The sequence below is a fragment of the Ochlerotatus camptorhynchus genome, unplaced genomic scaffold (genome assembly GCF_037179485.1).
Source record: "Ochlerotatus camptorhynchus isolate MF236.1 unplaced genomic scaffold, CSIRO-AGI_Acam_v1.1 ptg000240l, whole genome shotgun sequence".
Classification (NCBI taxonomy): Eukaryota; Metazoa; Arthropoda; class Insecta; order Diptera; family Culicidae; genus Ochlerotatus; species Ochlerotatus camptorhynchus.
The window spans coordinates 1,221,518-1,230,759 of record NW_027040730.1 but is presented as its reverse complement, the minus strand read 5'-3'; positions in this window follow the sequence as shown (position 1 = coordinate 1,230,759).

Sequence of the window (9,242 nt, the reverse complement as noted above, 5' to 3'; positions counted from 1 at the left end):
GTTTGAAAATACTTAATTTTATTCTTAAAAACTAGTCTACTAATATTAAAATCAAACACTTCATACACGTCATTAGATCTTGCAAGCAAGATTTAGTGATGACCTTTTTATCTGTATTTTCAAACTGTGTTGACAATTTGCTACCCCTTCTCCTATAAGCGTTACATAATTTATGGACGTCGTCAAAAATATTAACCACAAATGGTATCTTCAAACGGGTACTATACCGGCAAAAATTCCATTAGCAAACAACGGAACGCCTCTGTATTAAGATCATCTTTCGATTCCATTTTTAATCATAACAGGTTTTTTTTTTATAATTAAAGGGTGATACGGTCAAAATTTGGTCAATATCAACTTGACGTATTTCTTTCAATTTTGCATTTTAAAAACCTGAACACCCCTCATTTAGAAGGTGTGTGTGTCAAATCACCCGTTACAAATGTAATTAAAGTGTTTGGGGAACGTTTGTCGACAGCCAGGAAGTCTGGATCGGGGGGAAATCAAAAACCGGAAGCCGCTGAGACGACAAAGAGAGTTGCCGGTAGTTTCAAGCGAAACCCTAACCTCTCTCTCCGAGATGCCGCAAATAAGCTGGGTGTATCGTCTACAACCGTGCATCGAGCCAAAAAACGAGCCGGACTATCGACTTACAAGAAGGTAGTGACTCCAAATCGCGATGATAAACAAAATACGACGGCCAAAGGCTGTACACGACGATGCTGACGAAGTTTGACTGCGTGGTAATGGACGACGAAACCTACGTCAAAGCCGACTACAAGCAGCTTCCGGGACAGGAGTTTTATACGGCAAAAGGAAGGGGAAAGGTAGCAGATGTTTTCAAGCACATGAAACTGTCAAAGTTCACAAAGAAATATCTGGTTTGGCAAGCCATCTGTACCTGTGGCTTGAAAAGCAGCATTTTCATAGCTTCCGGGACTGTCAACCAAGAAATTTACGTGAAAGAGTGTTTGAATAAACGTCTGCTGCCTTTCCTGAAGAAACACGGTTGTTCCGTACTGTTTTGGCCGGATTTGGCATCTTGCCATTACGGTAAAAAGGCCATGGAGTGGTACGCCGCCAACAACGTGCAGGTGGTTCCCAAGGACAAGAACCCTCCCAACACGCCAGAGCTCCGCCCAATTGAGAAATACTGGGCTATTGTCAAGCGGAACCTAAAGAAGACCAAAAAAACTGCTAAGGGCGAGCAGCAGTTCAAGGCAAACTGGCTTTCTGCGGCGAAGAAGGTGGACAAGGTGGCTCTACAAAATCTGATGGCAGGGGTCAAGCGTAAGGCCCGGCAATTCGGATTTGGAAAAGCGGAAGCCTAACTGAATATTTTTCCCGAATTTTATACTAATTGAACTTGAAAAAGAAATTTAATTTGATTTTTTAAATAAACAATTTCACCGATTTACACGCGTTTTCCCTTGACCAAATTTTAACCGTATCACCCTTTATTACAATTACATAATCATATTTGAATTTCTTGTGGTCTCTTGAGTTAAAGTCTGCAAGATACCTATGTCCCTCATATTATGACCGATGATTTCTGCGTCATTGAGGCTCCCGCACCTCTATGGAAAAATTAAATATTTCATACTGCAATATTTATATTGCGTATTTATACACGACAACACCACAATGTTGGATGACGATTTCTTGGAAACCCATTTTGACTTTAGTCATGCAAACTATGAGCTTATCAAAAATAAATTAAATTCTATTGACTGGCAAAGGTTGATTCGAGCCTCGCCCAGAGCAGGCTGTAGATATGTTTTATCACATTGTACACGATATATTAGAGACGACAGTACCAAAAAACCAAGGAAACAAAAATCAAAGAAATCTAAAACTCCAGCAAGGTACAATAGGAAAATAATTAATCCAAAAATATAAAACAAAAGACTCATAAAGCCTATAAAAGAGAACAAAATAATAGTAACCTCACAATTTATTTAAACATATGCGATCATTTGAACTGTGAAATAAAAAAAACGCATACGAACGGTATAACACTCAGGTTGAAGACAACATTAAATCAGACACGAAATCATTTTTCAGGTTTGTTAGAGACAAACAGAAGTCAAATAATTATCCTTCAAAAAATTACCAAGACAACAAAACAGGAAAAACGACTAGCGAGATCAGTTGCTGAGTTTTTTCAGGATATTTATACCAGTCATAATGACCAAGACCGGGATTACCAGTATTTCTCATACCTTCCTGAGCCAATGAAAGATATTGTAGTTCATAATGTTACCCTCAACGAAATCTTACATTCTCTAAATACATTGGATGCATCAAAGGGTGCAGGACCAGATAGATTGCCAGCAGTATTCTTGAAATCAGTATCGCAGGAGATAGCAAAACCTTTGTTTTGGCTGTTCAACTACCTCGAATCCTGTTTTCTTCCGTCAATTTGGAAGGAATCGTTTTTGATTCCAATTTTCAAAAGTGAACGTAAAAAATTACCGTGGAGTTGCTATATTGTCCTGCATTCCTAAACTATGTGAATTTAGCATCAACATGTTTTCGCACAAGTTAAGCATTTAATTACAGGCAAACAGCATGGTTTTGTTAAAGAACGTTCAACGACTACTAATCTGTTGAATTTTGTAACAATTTCTATCAACAGAATAGATAAGGGACATTATGTTGAAGCACTGTATACTGACTTCAGTAAAGCGTTTGATGGAGTTGATATCCCTCTTTCGCTATTCAAATTATCTAAGTAAGGTTTTAGTCAACAGTTATTAAAGTGGATTCAGTCATACTTGGCCGGTAGGACACAAAGAGTTAGATTTGAAGGAGATTTATCGTAAGCAGTTAATGTAACAACTGGTGTGCCGCAAGATGGGAACATCTTGGACCATTACTGTTTATTCTATTTGTTAATGGTTTAGAGCACATATTGAATATCCGGAATGTCTCAATATATGCAGACGACATGAAACTTTTCCTGAAAATTCGTGAAGCGTCTGATCTTGTAGTATTCAACAAGAAAATGATAACTTTTACACTTGGTGCACAAAAAGTTCATTAAAGCTTAATGTTAAAAAATTTAATTCCATTTCATTTACAAGAAAGCAAGTTATTTGGCAAGAACATGTAACAATAGGACAAAACAGAGTTTAGGTGTTATACTAGATTCTAATTTAACGTTTGATGAACATTGTAATAACATTATCTATCAGGCAAGCAAAATGCTAGGGTTTATTAAAAGGTTTAGTTTAGTATTTCAATGATCCATACACAATCAAAACATTATACATAGCATATGTGAGGCCCCTCCTTGAGAACTGGGCTCCATATCAAGATACTCATATAAACCACATTGGATCGTTTCAAAAATAGTTTCAATTTTTTGCTCTAAGAAAGTTTTTTTTTTATAATCCATTTATTTGTCAAGGCTCAAATGCGTTAGCTTTGCGGAGCCGAATATTTTTTACATTAATATCATTTCTTACAACTAATGATAGTAGAACGGGGGCCGATTACTCGCGGCTTACTCGAGATTAGGGATTACATTTATTGATCATTTGGAGGGAGGACAAGGGAAAGCATTTTGAACTAATTTAAAACTTAAATGTAAATGATGACTAAATTCTAAGAAAGTTAGGCTGGACGAGTTTACCCTTACAATCTTATGCTTATGAGTCTCGATGTATGTTGATCAATTTGGATGCACTTCATAAGCGAAGCGCAACGATAGCTTTTATAAACGATTTTATAGCGCAAAGCCTACCTTAGCTCAGTCGGTAAAGTCACAGCTACAAATCAAGACCATGCTGGAGGTGGCTGGGTTCGATTCCCGGTCCGGTCTAGGAATTTTTCGGGTTGGAAAATTTCTCGACCTCCCTTTGGAGAGTATGATTGTACTTGGCACACAATTATACTAATGCAAAAATGGTACGGGCATCGAAAGCTTTCAATTAAAAGTGTGGAAGTGCATCCAGAACACTATGTTGAGCAATAAGCTAATATGCGATACACAATAAGCTTGAAATGCGAGGAAGAAGAAGAAGAAGAAGATAGCACAAAGAGTGAATGCCACAGAGATTTTAGAAAATCTAAATGTTTATGCTCCCACTCGTTCCTTAAGAAACATAACGGCTGACTAAAAGTAAATTAGTAAGCACAAAAAGACATGTACAAATTCGTGATTCAATAAGTTCAATAAGTACTTTTATCAAAACTTCAAAGTTACAGCATTAGATGGTTACATTTCTCCAGTTCGAACGAAATATCGAACCTTCCTCTTGATAGAGCTCATCGGCGCCCGCACAGTGAAAACGGACACGGAATCAGCGCATTTCTTCCATTTTGCCGCATTTGCTGGATGTCCTTGACTGCCCCGACACTTCGTCGAAGTCGCTGCTTTGAAATTGCCCAGTATTTTTTGATTGGTCGAAATTCTGGGCAATTTGGAGGATTCATTAGCTTGGGGACAACATCGATCTTGTTGGCAGCATACCACTTCAGAATCACCTTGGATTAGTGGCAGCTGGCCAAAAGATGACTTTGCTCTTATGCTTGCGGATGAACGGCAATACACGCTTTTTCAGGCATTCTTCGATGTAAACTTGGAATGTCATCGTCGAAGATGTGACGAATGGTTCTGTTTTCAGGCCACAAATGCAAATCTCTTGCAGAATCATGGCCTTCTTCGCGAACTTGTCGGCAAACATGAATTTGAATCTTTCCGGCACATCCCTACGTCCAGTAGCGATATAAAACTTTTGACCGGGAAGCTGCTTAAAATCGAGCTTGACATATGTTTCGTCATCGATCAAAGTGCAGCCCTTGTCTTTCGTCAAAACACGGTCGTACAAGAGCTTTGCACGCTTTTTTATCCACGGAATTCTGCTTCATGTGCCTGTTCGGATATTTACTGGTTTTGTACGACTTGTATCCTTCCCTGGCAAGGATGTTCCGCACCATTTGAAAGTTGGCGTTGTACCTTCTGGCCACATCTCGGATCGAAAGACCGGGGTTGGCTTTAATGCACCTCAACACCTTGCTGCGCAGCTGACGATACCTGGTTCCTGTTTTTTCGTAGGTCCGCTGATTCCTTTCCACCTTGTAGGTTTTGAGCACTCGACAAACTGTTGTTTTCGGTATCTTCAGCACTTTAGCCAGCTTGGAACCAGATCACTCCAGATTTTCCAGGTGTTTGTGCACAATAGTTTCGAGTTCCATTTCACATTATTTCTGAACGTGATCGACTACTTTGATCAAACTTGCACAGTTGTCCTCCATAGAAGTGTTAACAAACTACTGTCAAAGATTTTCGATTCTCAACACTATAGGCGTGCTAGCGGAGCGCAAGGAGCGTACCAATTTACTTTTAGTCAGCCTTTGAATATATTTAATATTAACAACCAAGACGTTTTATCACAATACATTCGGAGGAATGACCAGCAAATGGACGCTGGATGGTCCACTCGAAGATCCGGAACATCCGGAAAAGTAGTCAATTCATGAAACTTACTCGGAAAAAAATCCGTTCGGACCGTGAACTAAAAATCACGGCCAGCTATCCAGAACAAAATTTTCTCAAATATACACCGTGAACTATGGTTCACGGCTGTGGTTCACGAATATGGGAACTCTTTTTTTCCCGTGTATCCTAGAGCTACGCGGTTTTGTAGCAAACACGCATAGACATCTTATCAGAATGAATTCGGAGTTGTGTTCGGAATATGGACTCTTGAGACTACGGGATTGTCCACCGGATGATCCGGAACACCCGTAGAAGTGGTAAATTAGTGAAACTGATCCTAGAGCTCCACGGTTTTGTTTCCTAGATGTCTTGTTAACGAATATACATGAAAATTTCTGTGTAAGTAAATCTATTGCTCCTTTATGGAAGAATGAAGCATTTTACAAAGCAATCGAGTATTCCATATTTGTGCATGACAATCAACACCCTAATGACTTTGAGCATGAAAATGTGTTCGATTACAAGAATGCTAATTATGATACTATTAAAAATAAAATCAATGGAGTCAATTGGCAAACCATTTTGAAGGATCAGGTAAATGTAGAATGAGCAGTGGACGTTTTTTATAAAATTTGGTTTGGCGTAATTTACGAGGAAATCCCATTAAAAAGAAGGCGATACAATTATTCCTCCAAAAATCCGATTTGGTTAAATAATCATATCATTAACTTGAACAATCGTAATCACAAAGCTCACAAAATAAACAGATAACATAAAAATCGAGATAATCTTGAAAAGTATCTAAGTATTTGTGATTAACTTAATGATGCGGTTTCTTGGGTACTGTCTGAGTATAACATAAAAACTTAGAATGAAATTAAATCATGTCCAAGAAACTTCTTCAATTACGTCAAAACAAAAATGAAATCGTGCAGCTTTCCATCAAAAATTAGATTAGATGAAAAGGAAGGTAATGATTCTGATGATATATGTAATCTTTTTGCCACTTTTTTTCAAAAAGCATACACGAAATTTTCAGATAATGATCGTGATTATGAATATTTTTCTTATTTTCCTGACTTTTCAACTACTGTTGGTGCTAATAACATTTGCGTTCATGATATTTGTAATGGCCTACGAGATTTGGACGCTACTAAAGGTTAAGGACCAAATGGAATCCCACCTATTTTTATGAAAAACGTAGCAACTAAACTCACAACTACATGTCACTTGAATCTGGTATATTTCCGAAAGAATGTAAAAAATCCTACTTAGGGTAGAGAACTACTTCCTATTCGCCTATTTTGGGCCTATCATGCAGAAAACATCAAATAAATCCATGATTTCGACGTTAAAAGGTAAATTATGCGTTTCGTACGATACTTTAGTTCAAATGCTACCGAACGAAGTCAATAAGATATGAATGTTTGCACCCAATATTCTCAAATAAAAATAAAGCGTTCCTACCGAATCAATCTTTATCTTCATCCGATAGGCCGAAGTGAATTCATTGGCGTTTCAATGGTGTTTCAATACGTTAGGCCGAGTTTAGAATCCGTAGGCCAAGTTTGGCGTCAAGAAGCAGTGTTAGACTTTTAACAATATCTCAACAATTTGTTTCTCTTTATCAAATCTTACGGTACGTACGGAAAGGTTAATAGATTTGAAAGCCATCTGTATTGATAACATTCCGTTTGGTGCTAAACTACGCTAGATTAAGAAAGACTAAGTGCGGGGCCTCCCTTAGGTCAGTCGGTAAAGGCGCAGCTACAAAGCAAGACCATGCTCGAGGTGGCTGGGTTCAATTCCCGGTCCGGTCTAGGAAAATTTCGGGTTGGAAAATTTCTCGACTTCCCTGGGCATAGAAGTATGATTGGACTTGCCACACAATTATACCAATGCAAAAATGGTACAGGCATCGAAAGCTCTCAATTAATAACTGTGGAAGTGTATCTAGAACACTAAGTTGAGAGCACGAAATAAGCTTATATACGTATGCAATAAGCTTGAAATGCGAATAAGAAGAAGAAAAAGTGCCCTAATAGAAGTAACCCTAATACCCATTTATATAAAGTAAAAAGTCCGATAATCGAAATTATAGTTGGATTGCTATCTTTTCGTGCATTTCAAACTCTTCGTATCAATTATGATCATGAGCATGAGCATGAGCATTGACCATACATTTCGGTAGTAGCTACTCCGTGATTGACCAGAGCGAAATTTGCACAAAGAATCATATAAATGGGATATAACACCTTTGCCCGACGCCTCCACTTGAGCTTCATGTCTGCTATCTGTCACTGTTTGCAAAAATATCTAATAGCAATTACCTTTGTTGTAATACTTCCTTCAACGAAAAAAATGTTCTTCCATTGCCATGGTCATCTGGGAAGAGTTTTGCGTCTAGTGCTTGGAATAAGACGTCTATGAGCGGTTTCGAAAAAAAAAAACACGGAGCTCTAGGATCAGTTTCATGAATTGACCACTTTTACGGTTGTTCCGGATCTTTTAGTGGACCCGAGAGTGGACCATCCCATAATCCCCAGAGTCCAAATTTCAATCAAAGCACGGAATTAATTGTAATAAGACGTCTATGAGTGGTTTAGAAAAAAACTACGGAGATACAGGATCAGCTTCATTTACGGGTGTTCCGTATCTTTTACTGGACCATTCTGTTGTCACTAAAATCCACACGGAGAAAAAATACTGCCCAAGTTTTGAGTTCTTTTTACTTAATTTTAAGTCCAACCTTTCACTTTCGCTTGTTATTGTTGTCAAAAAAGGAACGAGAGACTCGACCCAACGATAGAGTTCAGCTCAATAAGTTACTTTCGAGTAAATTGCATATTCTCAAATTTAGGTGAATTAATCTTAATTTTGGGTAGAATATACTTAAGAATAAGTTTTTTTTTTAAACTTCTTTATGCAATTTACTCAAATTTGGGTTATTGGGCTGAACCCGGGAATTGAGGGGCCAGTACTTAGTTTTGGGTAGTTTTTCATCTCCGTGCAAATTTCGGTCCTATCTCCGAATTAATAGTAATAGACGTCTATGAGTGCTTTGACTATATGTTTAGTATTACTTCGGCGTGAAGTCAACGATTTACACAGGTGAAGATGCTAATTTCAAATAATAGACTGGTGGTAATTTTTATACGATAGATGAGGAGATGAAAGTATTGAATTGATAGTCCCGTTTAGCGTACTCTCCGTAGTCTGTTATTTGAAATTAGCATCTTCAACTATGTCTCTGAGTGGTTTTGAAAAAAAAAACCACGGCGCTCTAAGATCAGTTTTATGAATTGACCACTTTTACGGATGTTCCGCATCTTCCGGTGAACCACCCCGAGGTCCCCAGGGTTCATTTTCCGGTCACAACTCCGAATTAATTATGATAAAACGTCTATAAGTGGTTTTGAAAAAACCACGTAGTTCTAGGATCTGTAGTCCCCAGAGTCGAAATTCCAGTCAAAACTCCGACTTTCTGGATGCAAAATTGTCCCAAAAGGAAGTCATCTATCTTGTTAATAACTTTTCAGAAGACACCAGGAAGTTATCTCTTCAAATTACCCTACAATAAGTGTTTGTCCCCAATTTGCTCTCCCATATGCTACGTGTATTTGTTAATATCGGTTCCTAACTTTACTACATATAGGAATCTTGACTGTATATGTTTTATCGGCTTTAAACTAGACTACTCAGACGGGCTTCTGCTGACTGCAGACTGCTTCAAATAAAAACAGAATGCATGTCTCCTGATCTTCTGCGTTTTATTTTCTGCTGGAGGTTCATAGTT